Source organism: Passer domesticus, chromosome Z, assembly GCF_036417665.1.
Source record: "Passer domesticus isolate bPasDom1 chromosome Z, bPasDom1.hap1, whole genome shotgun sequence".
Lineage (NCBI taxonomy): Eukaryota > Metazoa > Chordata > Aves > Passeriformes > Passeridae > Passer > Passer domesticus.
This window is the reverse complement of record NC_087512.1, coordinates 68,318,148-68,340,726: the sequence shown is the minus strand read 5'-3', so window position 1 is coordinate 68,340,726 and position 22,579 is coordinate 68,318,148. Positions and strand designations below refer to the sequence as shown.

The 22,579-nt window shown below is 38.2% G+C and overlaps 1 long non-coding RNA gene across 2 annotated transcripts in view; it reads right to left on the bottom strand.

Annotated features, from left to right (window-relative positions):
• LOC135291106 (uncharacterized) overlaps positions 1–22,579 on the bottom strand; it is an 85,390-nt gene that overhangs the window by 4,032 nt on the left and 58,779 nt on the right. The window contains exon 4 of one of the 2 annotated variants that reach the window (XR_010353973.1): positions 2,039–2,319. This is a non-coding gene — a long non-coding RNA (uncharacterized LOC135291106). Of the gene's footprint in view, positions 2,320–22,579 lie in introns of both variants that reach the window. The other variant, XR_010353972.1, reaches the window with a different exon arrangement.

The following is a 22,579-nucleotide window of genomic DNA, read 5'->3' as shown; positions in this document are numbered from 1 at the left end:
TTTTAAAGAAATATTTCGTTTTAATTTCCTACTACAGGGAAAAAGTTAGGGGTTTTTTTTCTGAAATTAGGCAACGTTTTTAAGAAGAAAGGAGGGACTGATTAATTTTATAACCCTTCATGCCTCCCTGTTTTAAGAACCCAGATCAAAGCACTTTATATACCGTACACTATACCGTACACAGGATATAAATGCTTTGGTCGAGATTGGTAGCAATCTCTACTAAAATGAGCTAGCTAGTTTGCTGTTTCAGTTATTGGTAGCTGCCTGAGTAACAAAATCTGCTTCTCCTACAACTGCAAAGAATCCTCAGATGGATGTCTCCCAAGGCTCCTTCCACACACAGGCATTTACTAATTAAATCTCCTGGCTGACCTGTGGTGAAGATGCGCATGCTCACCTTTCAGAGGCAGCTGGTGAATGCAGGTGTAGGAGTAAAAAAAGGACATTTTTGCCTATAAATTTCTAATGTATGCTTTATTCAATAACTACATAACTACTTAGAAAGTACTGTCACCTCCTTGGGAGCTGGAGTCCACAGTATCTGTAATACATCAGACCCTGGCTACCTTATAATACTTTCCAGGCCAGAGTTATCTGGCCACATAAATACAGAAGGAAAACATCATTTGTTCATGTACACACAAGAAGCATACCTTTTCCTCTCAGCCCACATTTGCCCCTGATGCTTTGATTTCTTCTCCATATAATGTGATATTAGCTATCCATTCTGTTTGTCAGTGTGTGTATGCTCAGTGGTATGGTATTACACCTCAACCCACCCTGCCTAGAGGTCACAGAATCACAAAAGTTGTGAAGGCTAGGTAATGAAAGGGATATAAATTGTGCAGTTGTCTTTAGTCTGACAACAACGGCAAAGATTTTCATTTCTTCCTCCCTCATCTCTACTCTACCAGATACCCCAAATTTGTGCTTTCATAGGAGAAGAAAGCCCACACCACAGTAGTTCCCTCCTAGACACTTATATTAAATAAACATGTCTTTAATAACTATGTATTCATATATTTTATTGCACATATATAACTGAAAAAAATGTACAAGTATTACTCCTAATTCTCGATCTTTTCTACACATTTGGCAGTCATGCCCATGACTTACTATTTCGCAGAGTAAGTCCACAGTTCTTGGACACTAATCATGTGTTACTCCAATCCACAGGATGTACATTCTTACATGCAACAACAACAGACCAAAATTCATCTCCCAAAAAACAGCATTATTTCTTCACTGCAAATAAAAGCCTTGTAAATAGTACTTTGGCACATTAGTTATCAAGTTTCCTCTTTAGGACTTTCTTTCCACAACAGCTTTTACTAAACAGCCCAACATCTGTTCATTAAATCTGAACACCTGTCCAGATGTGCAAGTTTTTATTTGCCATGGATCGAAAAAAAAAATTACTGGATGATGGTATGTGAAAAATAATTTTAGAGAGATGCAAATACACAAACTAAATTCTTGGTGAATATATAGTACACCTTGATTTTCCTAAACTCAGTAAATCAATTTCAAAGTTTTAGTGCTTTTACCAAACCTTAGTATTAATCTTTGTACACAGTTTTGTGATTACACATTTCTGTGTGTAGGTTTGAGGAGAAAGATTGACTTCTTTATGCTGGCCTTAAAAGACTCCAGATATAGTTCCTAAATCCATATGCCAGTACAGAAATAGCCAGCTTAGTTGTAGAGCCTTGAGAATGCATTAACTTTGATCAAATTTCCGATATTTCACATATCACAATATTTGTAAAGTACTTTGCTTCCCTAAACAACAGCACACCCCCCTGAATTCTGAACATACTGTCTGTTTAAACCAATTATTATATTTGTTTGGGGAAAAAGTGAAACTGCTGTCTATTGTGTAAACAAAAATACCATTGTCCAATTTGATCAAACAGTCAGTTTCAAAACAACTGACTACACTCTCCAAAAAACCAAAACAGAGCTGTAATTGCATCATCTGCTATTGTGTTTGCAGATACTGAGTCTCCATTCTCTTAAATATGTTACATTTTACCTGAGGCACTGTATGCATCTCATTTCATAGAGATGTAGTAAAGAAAATAGGAAGGGATAGGGTGGATGGTGGTTTGTTGTTATTTTTTTTCTCCAAAATATATCCAGGACATCCAGCACTGCAAGAGGCAGGGTACTTGCTTAGCACTACAATTCATAAGGAAGACAGACATTGATCTCTTGAAATGGGAGCTTTCTTCTGTCTGCCATCAAGATTAGTTGTAGGAAGAGGAAAGATCATCTATCCTTCCAGTCACTTCAGTGAATCTTGGAGGTAAACACCTGAGTGAAGAGTAACAGAAAACAAAAGGAAAAAATCAGACCTTAGTGATAAGATGAAATTAGACATGAAAATGAATAGTTTGGCCATAATTATTGTATTCTCTGACAGTGAAATGGAGTTTCTCTCAAATGTGATTGAAAGCCAAGATGATATAATCAAATCCACTTGTGTTCCAGAATCACCCCAGAATCACTGGTGGTTTTCTAAGTTTGTTAATGCTAAAAGGAAAATAGAGAGTTCATATTAAGTACACACTAAGTGAGAATTTTAAGTATCCTATTGCAAAGAAACTTCAAGTATTATACTGCAAAATAAATATCAAATGTCATCTCCCTTGTAGAGAGCAGCCCTGTACTTCTCATATGAAGCATTACTTTGGCAACTGGAGAGCAAGATGCAAGGCTGACTGCAACCAAGAATTAATGTGAAGATCCAGTAATAGCAAACAAAACAGGGAACAAGTGTGCTTGTTTCTCTTGTGGCCTTCTATCCCCTGACATATTGGTGTCACAGGCAGCTTCAGCCAGTATCACATATCTCTGGACACAGTCAGCTTGTGCTCTTTAGTGCCTGACACCAGTATAGAATATGGTATCCCAGACTTATTTCTTTCAAAGTTGTGTGAATTCAACGAAAAACTTCTTTTAAATTTAAGTGAATCCCATTTAAAATGAAAAGCAGTGTATTTTTAGTTCCTAAACGCATTGCTTCAGGAGAGATATGGACCAAAATCTTTAAGGAGGTCTTCCTTTTTCTCTGTGCTTCCTATATGAGATAATAATAGAAAAGGTAACTGAGTGCTTTCAGGTATGATGCCTTGGAGAAGGAGGAGGCAAGGAAAAGGAAGAGAACAAAACCAAAGGAGATCCATCCTAGCACTACAATTCTGAAATTGCACCTCAAAAAGCATGGGTCAGAAATATTTCTTGCACCAGTGCAAAGGTCATGTATTTTGAAACAGATACTTTTTACTGAATGATATTCTATCTTCCTAAACAAATAACTAACTTAGTCTAAACTTTTTTGGTCAATGACATGATGACACTGGAATAAAAATTCATTGCTGGCTGCACTGGCTCTGAGTTCTTTGGGAACTGTTCTTCTGGCATAAACTAGATTTGTTTTCTTTTTTTTTTCCCTTTTCCTTCCAGTACCACTAAATAGTAGAGGATCCTTGTGAAGTGTTAAGCCTTCCACAGCTTCACAGCAGGCAGCTAGAGTAGGAAACACATACTGAGTTCATTCTTTCTTACCACAAAGCAGAAATAGTCTCAGCCCAATGCAATTCTATCTTGCTGCTTTAGAGATCTGATCAGAGGCTGATGCAAGTAAGGGCTTTGGCTTAGACTTATTGCTGTCAGAAAGACAATGTTCAGCAGTCTGTAGGAATACTGTGCACACTTACAGACATGTGTCCAACAATACCTGGCCGTGTGGGAGGGACAAATGAAGCATGTAACTGGATTTTGTTTTGGATGATAGCAGTGTTTCTGGCATGATCAGCATCTTCACAGGAAGCTGCAGGAGTTCTCCACAGATGTGGGATTTCAGTGAATACTCCTGTTGAGCAACACAGATTCTGGTGCTTGGGTTATCTAATTAACATGGCTTCCACATGGGTGAGCTGCCTTGAACTGGTGTAAGCTGCAGCCTTCACATCAACAGCGAAGAAATCAATTAAATAACAGACCTCAGAAGTGAGTAATATATCTTGATCTCTAACCTCTGGCCATGTCATGAAGCTTAAACAAAAGCTTCAAGTTTTGTTTTTGCTACAGCTCTCAGCATCCTTTCCCTGAAAAGCCACTGAAGTAGAATTAAGGACCATCTGGCAAGACTGTTAGTGGAAATTTTCTGGAGTATCAAGATTTTGCTGGCTACCATTAAATCACTGATAGCAGCCATTTCACTCTCCTTTTTGAATGTGGACACATTCAATAAAATGGAATAAAACAGCATAACTGCTGCTTTCAGTCAGAAAACTTAGGAATTTTAAAGATTTTTTTTAATAATATTCTGTCTTTTTGCAGCAAAATACTGAACAATCTGAAATTATTTTGTTTTACTACTATATCAAATGTCTTTTTTAGGTTTGGGAAGAGTCCACGAAAGTCTCCTGTTTTATGATTGAGGTCATCAAATGTCAGCATGACTTATTTGTCTGAAACTATGGTCACAGCTGGAAGGGAAAGGGTTGTTGTAAGGATAAGGGAGATGAAGTGGCTCATTAAAATAATGCCAATGATGGTACTGTGACCATCTTCTGAACTGTCTTCAACCTATGACAGGAAATCCTGTTGACCAAGTATTGTTCTATCTTTTCTCTTACCCGTAGGCAGGTTTTTTGTTGTGTACAATGAAAGACTTGAGAATACAAACATGGACTCTGAAAACACCTATACCAAGGAAGCCTAACTCTGTATTAATGAAGTTTTGGGAGGCAGAGGTGGACATGAATAGTGGGGGAATGTTTATAATCATAAGGTGCAAGAACTTTCCCTGCAACTCAGAGCTCAGCCATGAGAAGCACCTAAAAATAACTTTTAACTTCACAAATCCACAGTCCTGCAGCAGACATTTATTTCTGCCAATAGACTGAAATTCCATGAGCAGTTGAACATGAGCAAACTTATTATTGAGAGCACAAGGCTGTCTTCCAGCAGCTTCCTGAAAACCATTTACAACAGTGTTCTGGACTAGAAAACTGATCCTGGTGGGATATCCAAATACTTCTTTAAACTTAGCATTAACAGCATATCCATTTGGGGAAGGGAAAATTTAAACTAGGTTGCTATAAATACTGTCAATCCCAGTGTCATAAGAGGAAGTTCAATTATCTTAGACTGGTCCCAAATTCATATTCTGAAAATGAAATTATGAAACACCATGTTGTGGTATTTTTGGTGTGGGTTTTTTTGGTTTTTTGTTTGTTTGGGGTTTTTTTTTTGTTGGTTTTTGTTTGGTTGGTTGGTTGGTTTTGGGGTGGGTTTTTTTTTTTTGTTTTGGGGGGTTTTTTTGTTGTTGTTTTTCGGGTTTTTTGTTTTGGTTTTTGGGAGTTTTTTGGGGGGTTTTTTTGTTTGTTTGTTTGTTTGTTTTTTAATTAGCCATTCTGTCAGTTGTTCTGAGGGAAAGCTCAGCAGCATAAGAAAGCAGGAGTCTTCTGTTAAAATGCAGCAGCTGTTTGTAAGGGCTTGTTGAAATCACCATGAAACTTGAACTGTATTGGAGGCAAGACTGTGAAACAAAATAGCCTGTAATGAGCAGCTGTGCCTGAGGAGTTCAGCTTCAGTGTTTTTAAACTGCCAGCTCCTTGCAGAGAGCTTTTTCCAAGCTCAAGAACAGATTCTCTTGATAGAAGGGTCAGAGGAATTTTTAAAACTTTCTGGGTCATAGAGCTCATTTATCTATTGATTTCTTGCTAACCCACCAGACGTTCAAGCACTGATAGCATCCCTCTCACTGGGAAGGGACTGAAGGAACCAACCCAGTGACTATGACGGAGACAACACTTGATCTATTTTTAAAAATCTAGGATTGCTTACAATGCAAGTTAAACTACCCTGTATTCCATTCTCCTCTGCTACAGAGGACAGAGTCAAGAAATTCCCCAAATGTTGCTTTTCCCTAATCAGTTGAAAGCAGGAAACTACAAACATCCCAAAAGGATTGCCAGATTCTAAGCCTTTTTTTTTTTTTTTCTGGTTGCTGTCACAATAGATTCACACAGAATCACAACACACATTACTTTTCAGGAGTTTTCAGATATGTGATTAATACAAATAGGGAATTTTTTAATCATAAACCATAATGTTGGCTTTGTAGTACTGGCAAGTAATTCACTTTTATAAAAGAGTGTTCAAAAGCTAAACTGGAGGAAGGAAGAAAGGAGGTCAGAACTCCTTAATAAGACATTTGCAGAGACACTGCACCCAGATCTCAGGAAGACCCAGCCAAGAGCAGCTGTTTCACTCTGAACATTAGCTAGCTCATCTGACATGGATTCTCTCTTCTGCAACTCCTGGCACATATAAAGCAAGTGAAGCTGCATAACTTATTTTGACAAAACAAGCAGAGACTATAAAGCCATCTATAGCCCAAGCCACAAATTTTTGCTCAGAAAAAAATATCACGTGAGCATAAAATGGCTGCACAAATTTTGCCATATTTGTAAAAGTGGGTTTACGTGTGTTTGGGTAGGCAAATTGACAGTTTTGGGCCTAACCCCAATTTGGTGTGTTCAAGAGGATAGCACTTAAAAGGAATATGAACAAACTGCTATAGGTCTGCACAGCCCCCATGATTCTAGCACTAATCCTTCCTCTACCCATTTCCAGCTTGTAACTGAAAACTGCAGCTCACGATTGAAGTGGAAACGCAGAAACACTTTGAGGGTGCTTACCTCTCTCCCTGCAACTCTCATAAGCTCCCCAGCCTTTTTGTCCCTGCAGCCAGAATAAGGGCACCCAACGAGACCTGCAGAACTCCTCAGGGAAGAGGCTGATCTGCTGTCTGTACCCGTGCTGGCAGTCTCCCACCTGTCATTTGTCACAAGACATGACAGGACAAGGGCTGGCTCACCAACATGGGAGAAGCATCTGCAACTGGGTGGATTTACGGGAAGATGACACTTAGGTCTATCAGAATACAGCTTGTTTCACCACAGAACCCAAAGCTAAAAAAAAATCACAACCAAATAATAACAGGTAGCACATTTGTAAAGAAAAAGAGGAATATTCAGGTCAAATCTGAGTGCATCCCTACAAACTCAGAGCAGTCAGTGTAGTACACTTCTAAACCCTGACTTTTCTACTTTCTTGGTCATTTTGGTACTACATGATGTCGAAAAGGAAGGGGAGGAGAGAGGAAACTAAAAAATGTTCCCAAGTTCACCCTTAGGAACTGTCAAGATCTTTTGAGTATAACTTCAGAGGTGTTTTCTCCGTTTACAAGATGTCTCATCGAAACAATTCACAGCATTTCACACTCATTTCTCACAATATTGGACTTTTCTGCCAATGTGGGTGTCTCAAACTCACATGGTATCAAACTGAGTTAATATGATAGCGCAGCATTAGGGCCAAGGGAAAGTGTTGCCTCTTTCACATACCCCCCATAAAGCCTCCACCCCCATCACTGCAGCTGCTCTGCTTCATCCCTTTCTGTTGTTTGGTTTGCTAGAATAAGTAGTGCCAGAAGGAGGTATGAAAAGGGAGGTTTCGGAGGAGGACTGTGTGGCTGCCACATTAATTCTTGGAACTGGAGAACAGACTCAACAGCAATGGGGAGAGGCAATCACAGATCTCTGCTGGTGGCATGTTATACTGGGATCAAGGCAGTCAATCAAGACAAGGTTAAGAGTTTTCCATTTCTAATACTTTCTGCAGTTACAGTTGTAATTTTCTTTTGATAATGTAATTTCATAACATGTGATTGTTCTGCTTACTTCTAACTGAACATTTGAAAGAAATCAACTTTAATAGCCTGCCTGATACATTGGTATTTGCAGTGTTTTCCTGGTCCATAATCTAAAGTCCAGTTGGTGGAAAGATCATTATAAAAGAGAACCCCTTAAATATCATATTAATAGTTCCATGAGCCTGGAGCTATTTAAATTTATAAATTAACTGAGATAAAGTATTTTTTTTAATGGTGTAGCATGCCAAGGCTCTGTTGGGAGGGAACACTGCAATCTTCCACGCTGCTTTTCAAGGTTTAGTTGCCTGTGTCTATCGTTGGCTCTGCCACAGTGCAGTCTTGGGTGAAATTCCTGTGTTAATAATTTTGTTATGAGAAAGACCTGAGTGATGACCCCTCGGCTCAGGAGATACATTAAAGGTCAGGGTGTTGCTCTTTGGTCATTGCTTGCGCCATCATGCAGATACACATTTCCCTCTGCCTGTCTTTGTCAGCAGCTGCTCCCTGACAAAGGCTGTCTTAAAAACAAAACAACTTTTGAACCAGAGGTAATATCCAGTATTAGCATCACAAAATTTTCTGGAGGATGCACTAGGCTACCCCTTCTGCAGTTGATTTTCTGCTTTTTTTCAGGGATGCCCACCCCAGAACATCCTGAGCAGCTGCTTTCCTCTCCTCCCTGCCTGTTTTCTTTTGCAAGGCTAAGCCGGTGTGCCAGGGGCAGAAAGCAGAAAAGCCTGATGAATTCCCTCAGAATTTGTTCATGTTTGACTGGGGGTGGCAGGTGGGGAAATCCATGAAGAGCATATATATCTTCTCAGTCACCCTGTAAAACCGCATGCCAATCATCCTGTGCCGTCTGCGTGGGATCCCAGGGGTGCTAAAAAACAGAAATCAGGACATATTGGAGGATGTATAATTCACAAATTATATCTGCTTCAGAGAAGAGGTACTCCTTCTTATATATTTGTTCAGCTCTGCTGCACTGCAGCCCTAGGCATCAAATTATTGTAATTTCAGTTCTGTTTTCAGAACATGTCAGAAATCTCTGAAAACACTCACTGAGAAATGCTTGCAATCATTTCAGTGAATTAAGTGCCCATTTGGGGCCTTTCACTTCTTCAGCTTCTGAGGTTTGTCTAGGAAGGAGGGTTAGGTTAATCTGGAGCACTTCCTAAGTGCTGTTGATTTGGATTAGGCATTTGCTGCTTTGCTGTTCACTTTCATATAGCACAAGAAAAAAATCAAATGTTATCTGGAACATGGGTTCTTTGCCCTTTCGTTGTGATATGAAGAAATAGGCTGTTTTGCTGAATAGGAGGAACAGAAAACCATCATTCCTTTTCTTTCACCCAATGGCTGTATTAAGATAGTTACAGGTATTTATTTTAACAAACTCAAAAAAATCTTTAGAAATATGTAATATTACATTACCAGTTGGTGGGAGGTTCTTAAGCAAGTTGCCATGTATCATTTTAGCATGTGAACTATGCAGCAAAAGATTTTTGCATAGAAAACATTTAGTATTTTGCTTATTAAAGATGTGCACTGTATTTTACAAAACACAAATTTCTGCAATTTTCTGGCATATAAATGCAGCTACTCTGAGCTATCTCATCTTTCAAATTCAACCTTCTATTATACTCTAATTTCCATGAGAAATAGAAACTTCACCATGCAATTTTCAATTGCTAAATTTTCAAACAATGCAGCTCTTCATGTATAAACATTGAGTTGTCCACACCCCACTCATGCTTGCATTCCAGAAGAAAACAGTTGTTAGGATTATACTTGTTTAGTAGTACACGTTACAATCCAGTTCCATCATATATTTCAAATTTTTCACATGTTTTGGGCAAGACTCTCTTTTCAAAATCTGATATATATAGACAGGAATCCAGCTGCCAGCAGCAGTGGATTCTGCTGCTGTCACTACTGTACCTTAACCAGTGTTATTAAAAGCTGCCCTTAGTTTGATTGTTTCTATATTGCTCCCCACACCATCATATCCATTTTCCTTTAACAAAATAATCTCATCTACTCCCATACCATACTCTGACCTGCCTTTTCAGCGAATTGCTCTAAAAGTACCCACCACACTGCTGCAAAAATGAACCAAAACTGCCTTTCCTCACCACTGCCATCAACTCTTCCACATGCTGTATTGACCACAATTGGCTACTAGTTATTATTTTTTCTTTGATAATCAAGAGTTACTCTGCAGGTGTTTTTTAAAGCACCACAGCGATTATACAGCAAGTGACTTTGGCTTCACTTCTGGCTCAAATGTTTATAGCCAAAAAATTAGTTTCTTGAATGTGTTTCCAAGTAGTGATGAGGATTTTTCGAGACTGCACATTTCAGCCTCATAGAAATTCAGAAATTCAAGATCAGATCCTTCAAAAAAAAATCCCCCAAAAGGCCAAGATAGCAACGACAAAATAAGCATAATTTTTAATATTGCTGAGCACATTTATTACATAGTCTTTTCAAACTCATTCTGAGAATCTTTGTTACAATCTGAGGTTAATTGAGTGGCTGCAGAATTAAATCAAATACTATCTGTCTGCTGCATTAAAGCATTGTCTTTCCTCACTTTAGTTGGTCCTAAAACTTTCATATAAAGGCATAAATAACACCTAGAATTAAAAGTACTGATAAAGTTTATTCAACGTGCAAATAAAGCATAGTTGAATATGGCATGAAAAGTCTGAAGGAAACAAGCATTTAAGAATGACTCTTCCCCCACTCAACTTTTGCTTTTGAAAAAAAGGAAACAAATAAAAACCAGGTATTTTTTAAGTTGTAGTTTTGATGTTTTCATTGTTTGTGTATTTTTGTTTAGTCTTGGTGTAGTTTTTTTCTTCAATTGCCACATGTAGAATGTGGTTGCAGACAGAAAACTACTGGGTCATTTTGCCATAACTTTCTACAGTTTCCATGGATAATGCATGAAATAACTCTCAGAACCACTGAGAGTCTATATTTCTGGTCAGACATAGAACACACTTGGAAATACATGCCAAGAGGAGTCAGACACCTGTAAGCTTGTAGGGAAAGGATTTCTATGTGCAAATAAGGTAGACATATATATTTTCCCTTGAAGATATACCCTTTAACTTTGAAATTTGCCACAATCAATCTTTTCCCTCAGGAGAAAAAAAAAGTTTTAAAAAAGACCGAAAACAAAGCAAAACAAAAGAAAAAACGAAAACCCAACTCAGACCCACTTTTTTTCCATCCCTATATATAGTTTCTGCTTGTTTTTTGGCATATGCACTACTCTTCTCCTTTGCTATTATTATTTACTATTGTTATTTCTATGAGAAACTACTATTGCCTTTTAAGAGCAAAATCCCCTAGGAGACAGGTAAGAGCTAGCCCCATGCTAAGTTAAATCAATTTAATAGGAAACAAGCCCAAGTCTTTGGTTCTTTTCATACACCTCTATATAAACAGCTTCCTGGTCTGCACTGTCCAGTACAGATTCACCCCTTCCAGAGATTAGTGCTGATCTTTATATTTTCCAGTTCAGCTTCTAGTCCGTGCTGAAAAATTGTTTAGAATTGCTTATAGACCTCCCAGATGTTAAGATGATAAAAACTGAGGTGACCTGATATCCAAACATTTGTCATTTCCCATACTAGACTGCATAAATCCAGAGTTAGATTTAGAAGCTGTTACAAATTAGAGTGTTTGAGATCACTTAAAAAATCGTTGGTAAGGGCATGAGCAAACATCAGATTTTATATTTAAGTGACAAAGCACAACACGATTGTTGGGAAGATTCACTCTGTTACTTACAGGACAGCTAAGGCACAAGGGAAAGTGAGCAACAAAAAACCAAACAATATCCAGGCAATCAAACAGAAATTTGCTGGGAACTATCTAGGGGGGTGGGTGTGTGTTTTTAGGGGTCTGGGTGTGGTGTGGGCGTGTGTGTGTCAAAAGACAGTGCAGGCAAGGATAAAAAGGAACATGTCCTAAAAGATTAACAACACTCAAACTTAGCAGTACTTTAACTTAATTTATACCTTAAGCCTACCAATTTAACATAGGAAAAACACTTAACAGACACCCAACTTAACTTATAACTTAATTTATAGCTTAACAATCTATCAGAGGAATAACACTTAACAGCATTTAACCTAAATTATAACCATAACTTCAATGTCAAACTTCACAACTTAACAGAAGGACACTCAGCAACACCTAGCTTGGCTTATAACTTATGTTTAACAATTTAGAAAAAGAACAACACTTAGCAGCACTTAAGTTTATAACTATAACTTAACCTTATTTACAGGCCCAACTTACTTTGATATCCAAGGTACTTAAGCATCTAGGAAAGCATAATTTCTCTCAGATTTGCTGTAGCATATGCACAGGGGCCATATGCAGACAGACAGTGCAGGCAAGGTAACTTGTGAAAAATTTCTCTCAGAGGTCAGTCAAATTCGCACTTTGGATGATTTTGCATCTCCCAACAGGAGAAGGATCAGGCCTTGAGGAATGAAGTATCAACCTAGGACATGTCATGTTTCAGCAATCATGCAAGTACAGAGAACCTAAGGGTTTGCTGTCTCTGAGGGACACTGCTGGTCACAGGCCACTGTGGTCCAGGAGTGCTCAAAGGCCCCACCTTGGACTGCTGTTTATAGGGTCACAAGAGGGTGGGCTTCAGTCAGAACAATGTTTTATTGCAGCCACAGTTTGGGTCGTCACCTTCTTTGAAAGTGTGAGAACAGGAACTTTATGCCATTCAGCCCAGAGGAATATTTTTCAAGGCTTGTCGTAACGAAAACAGGAGCTTGTTAGCAATTCCTGGGAACAGACCGTGTTTCTGATAAACTTGGAAAGAGCTGAGCCCAGGTGCTGTTTTCAAGGCCTAACAAGAATTTCCCAGATCATGCTGCAGCCTGGAAAGGGGCAGGGGGCAAGAACCACCACAGGGGTATAAATGCCGACATAGATGAACTTAGCTTTGCAGGATATTTCCTGGTCATTACTTTCAGGCGTATGAAAATTAACAAGTCTTTTCTGAGACTGGGCTTCTGCTGTGCTTGAAGACTACACAGATTATGAGCTGAGCTTTCCACTCCACTCTGAAAGGTGTCTTTAGTATTACATGCTACATTGCTTGCAGCTTACATAAAATATGTAAGAGTAGCTCAAATACAAGGTATTTTTCACACTAAGATTCAGCCATCATTGAAAAGACCAGACAAGTTATGTTAGGTTCAAGGATCACAGCAGAAAATAATCCTTTTAGATTAAGGGTTCCACAGAGTTTTGCAGTCTTACACAATTCAGAGAGCATTAAAAAAAAAAAAAAAAAAAAAAGCAATGCATTCTTTAAAAACAAATTCACACTAGTGAACTAGAGGCAGTTCATTTTATAACTCCATGAAAATAAAATTCCACCTGTTTTCTAAATACATGTCTCTTTCGCACAAGAATCAATACATTTTCTCTTTCAAGGCGGGATAGAATTAATGTGTGAACATTAGGTTTGAGTGAGACGATCTAGATAAGATTCTGGTGGCATTGAATCCATGGGTAGCAAAGGTATTTACATTGCAATGCTAGGAACACAGTGCCTTTAGCTCCTGAAGTCCCAGTGCTGGATCTGGGAGAAGGTTGCAACCATGAAGTGCACAGTCCTGCTGTGGTATAAACCATTCTATGTTCATCACATTCTCGCAAAATGTCAATTTTGCAAAAGCAGGCAGCAGACTTTGGGCTAGTTTTATCCTGACTAATAAATGAAATACAAGGTTTTGCCCATTCTGTTCTCTTTACCACATCATTTGACAAGTTCTACAGAACTGTGGTCCCATGCCATGCCCAATTCAGATTCTCACCCATGAGTGACTTGAGTTTGTAGTGTGCCCATCCTGATTTATGACTGTGGAAGCAGCAGTCAAAAATGGAAGAGATGTTTATAAGACAATGAACCTTACACTCATGAGTAAATTCTGTTCCATGTGTAGCACATGCAAATTATTGGAGATAAATAATTCTAACATCTTCAATAAATATCTCTCCACTGGTTTTTGGTTTTGTAACTGTACCCGTTCTTATTTCTTGAACCTTCTAGTTTAACATTAATAAACACAAGATTGTTATTTATACTGAGGAGAAACTAACCACAGCTTTATGGCTTGGCACTGTTGAAGGCAATGTCTCAAATGCTGTCCCTCTCTGTCACAAGTGTTTAGATGCCTGCATTCAAGGTCATCCCTGCCATGATGAAACCTTGAATGGAACTGCTGGAAAAGCGCAGCATTTTCCCAGAGAGAAAGAAGAGTGAGCTGTGCAATGACTTGCTGACCACCACTACCTTCCTGGCATGGGAGCTGCATGGAAGCTTAGGCAGACCCTGGCCATCTTTGACCAGCCAAACCAACATTGGGCTCCTGGCTGTACCTGGAGCATCCTCCTCTGTGGTGGGCTCAGATCCCTTGGCTTTCCCTGATCACTCTGTCCAGACCTAAACCACTCTCTTTGTTGGGATGTGATAGGTCTGTATGTGGGCTGATGCAGGCATAGTCCTGCATCCTTTTTAACACCCTCAATACCCTCAACGCTTGCTCCTGGCTTTTAGGAGTCTTAGCTCCCTGGTGAAATCCTAGACTTTTCAACTTCCTCTTTTACCCCAGAGTTAAGCAGTGGTGCTCATTTTATTTCAGCTATTTTAAGCTTTGAGATTGTGTCCTTCTGTTGCTCTTTTTAATCTATGTTCCAGAAGTGTCAGGGGAGATTATCCCTTTTTATTAGAAGTTCTCAGTAAATTAACATTTCACACTACTTACAACAGTAGTAGTAGAATATGTAAAGTTAATTTTTTCTAGTTAGGGAGATAACAAAATATTTTTGCTTGAAAACCTTTTCCTCTGTGATTGGAAACTGACAGTCACCTAGAGACAAAAATAATTACATGGTTCCCAGTTAATTTTTTTCATAGACAACACTGAATTCTGGATTTTTCCTACAGCATACTGATTATTTATGACAGTTTTTAACCTCTCTGATGACAATTTGCCTTTGGATCTTGTGACATTCAACATACTGTAAATTCAGGTATCATGAAGGCAAATACTAATTTGGGTACCTGAATTGTCTGGTTTTCCAGTTCCGTAGCCTGAAAATAAGCACCATTCAAATCCCACAGCATAATTCAGCTTTAAGTAGGTCTCTTCAATTATAAGTGTTCATTTAGTGCTTCTAGAAATTTTCTTACAATGTTTAAACTTTTTTTTCTATTTTCCAGTGTTTCCTTATCATCTCTTACAGAGTTGCTCTTCTTTCCATGGCAAGTAAGTCACCAGTACCACAGATCTTGTCTCATAGAATAGTCAGTAGTCTCAGGACTGGTCAGTACTTGAAAACCAAGCTAAGCACTGCAGAAAGTGATACTAACCAGCTTTTCCATAGTATTCAGTACAGAATTGATTGCATTTCTATGACTTCTATTCTGTTTTATATCACAGTAAATAACTCAAATGTGGAACAGTTCTGTGAGCCAACTTTTTTTTTGTTTTGTTTCTTCAGTAAGTTATTAAAATTATTGTGCATCATTTGGGAGAAGTGGCTATGATACAGTTTCATTTTCATATTTCAATGAACATGAAATAAAGAAAATTATTTTTCCTATCTCTTCATTCAGGAAGGCAGGAGGCTAGGTGGGTGATGCAGAACTCTCCAGAACAAAAGACAGTTTTCCTTTTTCTTTTATTTATCTTGTACCACATTATTATTTCTATCCACATAGCTAAATTTCCTTTAAAGCTCACTGTAAGGCACAGGTTAGGAAACAGCAGCACTGAAATTTAGGACCCACCACTTAAGTGCTGAAATTGTAGTGTTCACCTTCATTGCTCAACAGTCATACAGGGATTGTAGGAAAATCTGAGAAATGCCATCTTGACCTTTGTGCATAACAATAAAATGAGCATATCAGAAATATGCCAGCATCCAAAATGAAAACATACTCCTTTTTCCATTCACATCTTCAAAGATGCAAGGGAAGCACAGAAGGAGCTAGATGGTCCCACAGACCATGACGCTTATTTAAAAGGTGTACCAATGCTTCTCAACACCTTCTCTTGCAAGCTTACAGGTCTTCAACACATTCAGATCTTACTTGTGCAAGCTGGCTCTGCAGCCATGAGTTAAGATCTTGAAAACTGTTCCTGTGTCTTCGTGAAGGGCTTTGGCCATGCCTTGGCATTGGACACTTACCTGAGAGGACTTGTATTAGCCATAGGGTGCAGCCAACTGGAGATGACAATTCCTCAAGCTACAGCTGATTCCTCATCACTTTTCTCTTTGTTCAGCTTCCCTTCTGCTCCATATACTTCCTATCCCTGACAATGTCTAGCTGAGTGACAGGCTAACTTAAATTGTATTTCACTTTAAATTTGCTGTTTCATAAGGCATATGTAATGAAAAATGTTTTTCCATGTCCTGACTGTGTCATCTGGTTTAACTGATTGCTTTAAGGCCATACATCTATGTACATATAATTCTTTCCACCCTATCCATGCCACCACTTTTTGTCATGGATTTCACAAATCTCAGGAAGAAGTTTCTTGCTATTTAAAGTGCTCACATAGAGCCTAGCAGAATTTTTCCACAGTTCTTACATCCCTTTTTTCCCATGTGTAGATTTAAACCCTTCCTTAGAGAGATGCATAGAAGCATCACCTTGATGACCTAGTGAGCCAATATTTCCTTTGCTTAAGACACCAGCTCACAAAACATCACAAGGCTCTATTATAAAACTCTAAAACTCTACCTTGTCTACTAACACAGCAGTTAATATACTGATTCTATTTAATATCACATCTCATAGCTTTGTTATAAAAATCTTGTGTTGTTTTGTTCCTAGCTGGAACTCCGGATCTGGATTCCTAAAGATTCCATGTCTTGACCAATGTGTAGGACAACACTGCAGAGATACAGATTCCTGATGAAACAAAGCTATTCAAATTGTTGGTAGAATGAGATTTTTTTAAGGTTTTGTTTAAATCCATAAGCAATAGAAAATGCTCATGAATATCCATGAAGATCTTCAGGATACTTACCTTTGGTTACTTAAAAAGATTAAACTCTGAGAACATATAAACATCTAAGAAAGCAAAATTACTGAGCTAAGTCTTCACTACAAAGAAACAAGGCATACAAAGGAGAATGGGACATAAAGGTATTTTATTTACATTCTAAAAACTATATGGCCTTCATTCTCACATAAAGAATACTGGATGTTCTAGAGACAGATTAATGAAGAAAATGTTCTGATGTTTGTCTCAAAATTTTGATGTCTTTAGTCAAATTCTATATATTTAAAAACTGGAGGGGCAGAAAATATTAATTTCAAAATAGTAATGCTATTTCTGGATAGTTCTGGAAGACTTAACAGGCTGGAGTCCAAGAAATAGTGAAAGAAGAATAAGAAATTCCATAAATTAAAAAGACTACAAGCATGAAATTGTTTTCCTTGCAACTCATAATAAAAACACTTTTCTTGATAAGGTGCAGAGAAAAGATGTTGAAAAGTCAGGAGAACCTGAGCAGTTAAGCAGCAAAAAGATTTATTGTGTCAGCGATAGTAAATTGCAAGTGCATGCAAGCACAAGGCCATGGCTTATTATAAAAGGAGCAGCACAGTTTCCATTTCTGTATAGAGGAAAAGGAAGTCACAAATTCCAACTAAGCAGATTTACTATGGCTATATGCAAACCAGAGCATTTATTTCTAGGATATTCCCTTATAGGGAAATAGAAGCAAACTGGAGCAAATAAGAAAGAAAAGCAAAAGGACAAGTTTAACAAGAACTTTTGACAAAGTTCGTCTAACAGTAAAATAAGAAAGAGCTGCTGATCCTGAAATATCTGTCTGATAAAGCATATTATGAGATAGGGTGCAGGCTTCAGAGCCAGCCACACTGCTAAAAAAAGGCATATTTCTCTACCATTTTCCTTTTTGGAAGAGTACTACTGGAACAAAATTGCAAAGCACCCAGGTTTCTGTTTTGCTCTGTCATTTCCTTGGCAGCTGCTACAGCAATGAGTTCAGGAGTCAGCGCTCAGACAGGGAGGCAGAAAGAAAGAAACACTATCTGAACTCTCATCTGCCTTGTCCCACAGGTTAAGTCACATGCTTAGGCCTGAGTCACCTGCTACCCTGCTCTCCTCCTACATATCCTCTCTCATTTATGCAGACTCCTCCTCCTCATAAATTTAGCTGCTGTCAGCATCTTTTTTCAACATTTCAGTTTTCAACTTACTTCTCACCTTGCAGGCAGTCCTATATATGGAACACTCACACACGGCTAACATCTTGCACCTCCTCCTTCTGCTCCCCTTGTTTACTAGAAAGCCTCAAGCTGCCCACAGAGTAGTTTGCTTCTCTCTGTACCTTCACACCAGTTGTGAGCACTGTGAGCACAGCCAACAACTGGGCTCCTCCAGTGACTGCAGCCAGGCAGAGCTCGGGTCTGGAATGAGGGGGATCAAAAGTATCCAGCTGCTTGGAGTAGGGAATGACTAGGCAGGAGTAGGGAACGGCACATACTGAAAACTCAAGGAAGGTCTGACAGCTGCAGAGATTGCAAGATTCAGGATGTTGTTTTGTTGTTCTAATCCAAGGCTCCAGCATCTCTGCAAGGATGGCCCAATCCACAGCCTACATCTTTCAGTATTGTGCCTCTTCCTCAGGACATTAGTACTACTACTACTATTAATTTTGAGAAACTGAGAAGACTGACTTCCGGCTCAAGGTGATCTATGGAAAAATTAGCATGCTTCTGTGTATCATTGACAGGCAGAAGTTTCCCTTCAAATATGAGGAGATTTGCATATTTATTATTTTTCTTTATATAATGAAGCATTGCACCATAGGAGTGACAATTGATGGTGGGCATATCCCAAGTCATACAGCAACAAAAGAAGAATTTGTTACCTGTGCTTGTAATTTAAAATTAGGTTGCACTATTTAAGCACTACTACTAAAAAGATTTGTACTATTAGGGTAATAAATTAAATTACTTCTAAAATATTTTCCTACTACTATATTTTGATCTGTTTTTTCAAGGACCTAGTCTTTGGTGTGCTTAACAGGCCATACCATAAATTGGGAAAAAAATTGAATAGGCTTAGGAAGCCTATTGCTACATAACCAGTGTTCTGTTGTTAGTTTGATGTCACCAGGGAACTCAAAGAAATCCTTAATACAAGAGAAAGTCATTAGAGAAAAAGGCAAAAGTCATTATATTTTGCATTCCAAGTAGCATGACAAAATGGCCAGACGACCAATTCTTTTCCTTTTTTAAAATGTAACATCCTGAAGAAGGAAGTGAATTTGAAGCTTTAGCTTTGTATGCTGGAAAGAGAATAAATAGTCTATGACTAATTAAGCCCCAGGTAAAACTGAGAGTAATGCCCCCAACATTTTTAAAGGAAAGACTAAGAGAGAGATTCTTATCCTAGAAGCCAATGCCACACCAACCTCAGAAAGACTCTCCAGAATACCCAACAAGACATGTCTGGCACTAAAATATTCCACATACATTTTCCACAGCAGACTAAATGCCATAAAGAATATTTCAGCTTTTTTTTTTTTTTCTGAGGTCATTTCTACTGGGAAAGTAACTATGCCACTACTATGCCACTTCCATGCTGAAAACCTCTGTGATAGGAGCCTTTTAGCCATCTGCCATTAAAGCTTATCTTCATACTTAACAGAAGTGCACAGCATATCTTCTTCATTTCCTCTTCAAGAAAATGTCCCATCTACAACTATTTTTGTAAAGACCCCAAAATCCTGTTTCTACTGCATTTAAGGACAATTTCTAGTACACAGCCGTAGCTGCTTGTTACTTGAAGGAAAGCATGAGCTCCGCTGCCTGCCAGCTGAGCTCTGTCTCCTACAGTGACTTAGCAGACCAAGGGGCACAGGCTGGCACTGCACAGCAATACGTGGCACTCGGACCACAGGCTCCATGCATACAATCACAATCCCTCAAAATATTCAGATGACTATCCATGGAGGTTGTTCTACGCATTCAAATGAAAAACCCAAAGGCCTCCAACATGTATTGTGATTATGAAGGATAGTTGTGTTCTTTTAGGAGGTTCAAGGACAAGCATGGGAGTCTTGAAAAGACTCAATTATCAAACACCCTCTTTAAAGAATTTTTTATGCAAAAAACACTAAGCCTCTCCTATCCTTGCAGCACATAACATTTTTATTATCCTATCTAAAATAGTAAGGGTAAATAAGTAAGAAAGGGGAAAAAGTGTTTTGTTCTCTATTAGGTCAAAGGAATGTATTTTTCAAAAATCTTCATTCCCACATTTATTTTTGAAATAAACCATAACCTCCTACTCAGACAACAGATTAAAAAATTAGGTATTTTTGTTCTTTTAAATTTGAAATAACAGGGGAATAAAAGGCATCTTCTTAACTACTTGGTTCTCAGAAGTTATGACTGCAAATCAAGTTTCCATCTGTCAGACTTTTGCTGCTTAGATGCGAACAAAAAATCAATATATCAAGAGAGCAGTTTTTTAAAGATACTGTAGATTCCAAATAAAGTTCTTTTACCCACCGGAGACATAAGAACAAAAATTTCTGGAATGTTTGAGACGTGGCTCACTCAGACACTGAAAACTTGAGAGCTGCGGAGGTCAATCATATTTTACCAGGTGCTTCTAGAAATAAACACATTCATTGACTGCAAGTACTAGAAGTTAAGAATTATTTTAAATAGACATAAGCAGATATGGTTCTGATTCTCAAATTTCATCATTTCCATAAGAAAGGAAATATTTTTTTTCTCCACAGTATCATAGTAGAGACCCAAATGTGACATAACAGAAGTGTATGAGGTCATTTCCTCATCCAGAAGACTTTAGTGTGATACAGCTGTACAGAAAAATTCTATATCTCTAGATGTAAAGACATGCTTTACAGTTACAGTGGTAAAATAAAGGGCATTAATTATAATTTTTAGCCATTCATTCAAACAGAAGTGTGTTTGTACTTTGATAGGACTCTAGATATTCATGCATTGGTGAAAATTGCTGTCACAGACTAATCCTTGCATTTGCCCCTGATTTATCCTCATAGATATGGGATAAGGAATAAAGCAAAGTCTAGTCTCTGTGATTAGTTAGAGCTTACTCAGCATTGTTTTCACTCATGAGCAGCTGTATCCTGGCCCTTTCTGCCTCTTCTGATTGCAAGCAATTACTTGAATACATAGGTGCTTGACTGTCATCCCTTCGACCCAGAAATATACTTGCCATTGAGACCATGGTGAGCGGGAGATATATGTACATCTATATCTATATCTATATCTATATATATAAAAAAAAGATATATAGAGATAGATAGATAAATAAATAGACAATTTAAGGTAAAATAAGGTAAATTGCTGTGATTTCTTGGTACCCTATTTATCAGTGTAGAGTACAACAGTACATTTCTAATGATATTATACATATTCAAATTTGTTAAGTGTTCATGTAGAAGCTGATGAGGATTGAATTGAATTAACTGAAAAACGACTACTGGTCAAATACCACAAATAAATTCCAAGACTATTGTATATGTAGAGAATTAAATCAAACTGCACATTTTTTACTCCAAATTAATTTCTAAGCTAATTTCAGAATACTTTAACCACTAATTTATTGTAATAAAAAAAGAGGTTTTGAGATTGATCATATTACTTTATGCTCAGGAAATTTAAAAAACAATATTATGGATGATAACAAATTCAGTTCTAAAGAAAGATTGTCTGAAAACCTTCATAATAAACCTTTCTTAAAAAATCAAGATATTTCAGTTATTTTGTGCAGAAAAAGGCCAACTGTCCTTCATTTGTCATTGAGAGGGGAGAAGAAACAAAGGATGAACCAGATATTGACAAAGTCTTTATTTCGAAGACATTTTCTTATGTTATTAAAAACTGCTATTTCAACTGAGCTGTGCACTTGATGAGAGGAAGTGTTTTAATGTATGTCTCTATCCTGCCGAGCCATCGCTGGTAGCAGAGAGGCACAGTGCTCCACTCGGCCGTGCCACTGAAACGCTGCAGCGTGAGCAGGTTGCACTCTCCTTGTCTGAATGAGAAGTGAGAAAGAGCCTGCAGTCTGTGCTACACCATCCTGGATGGTGTTACTGAGTGGTTTCTACCGGACAGACATGGTCTGCTGGACATTTTGCACTGCTTTGCTCTAATTCCCAAATGAGAATGGATTCAAGGTATTTCATGAATAAATCATATTCAAAAGGTTACACTTGTGTCATGGGGATATAGCCTACTGTTCTTCATAGAACTACTGTTCATTTTGCCATAAAAAGCTCAGTTCAGGGAAGTTAAAAAGACAGAGGTTTCATAAGTGGACTGTTTCTTTGAGGTAGATAGGGTTCATAAGTGTTTCACTTGTTCACTGATGTTTCACTTGCATTTTGGATACCCTAAATCTCACATCACTATTTTTCACTTGAAGGACAGTGATTATTTTCTGCTTGTAGTAACTATAAGACATCTGACTTTAATATTTTTCCATTTCTTTCTCTCTTTCTCATTTGAGGGACCCTAATAAAGTCTTTGTGTTACAAAACAAATCCATGTTTCTCTCCTTACACACTTCAGCTAAGCCTTCCTTTGTTGGGGATACTAAAACCCACTGCTGGTATCAGTGGGATTCCCAGCCTCCTGATGGAGGCTGTGCTGCCAAGACAGGGCAGGACTGCAGTAGTTGCAGCAAGCCAGACCTGAGCTAAAAGGGCAATGTCATATCTGTGCTCTGTATTGAGCAGGGTACCAAA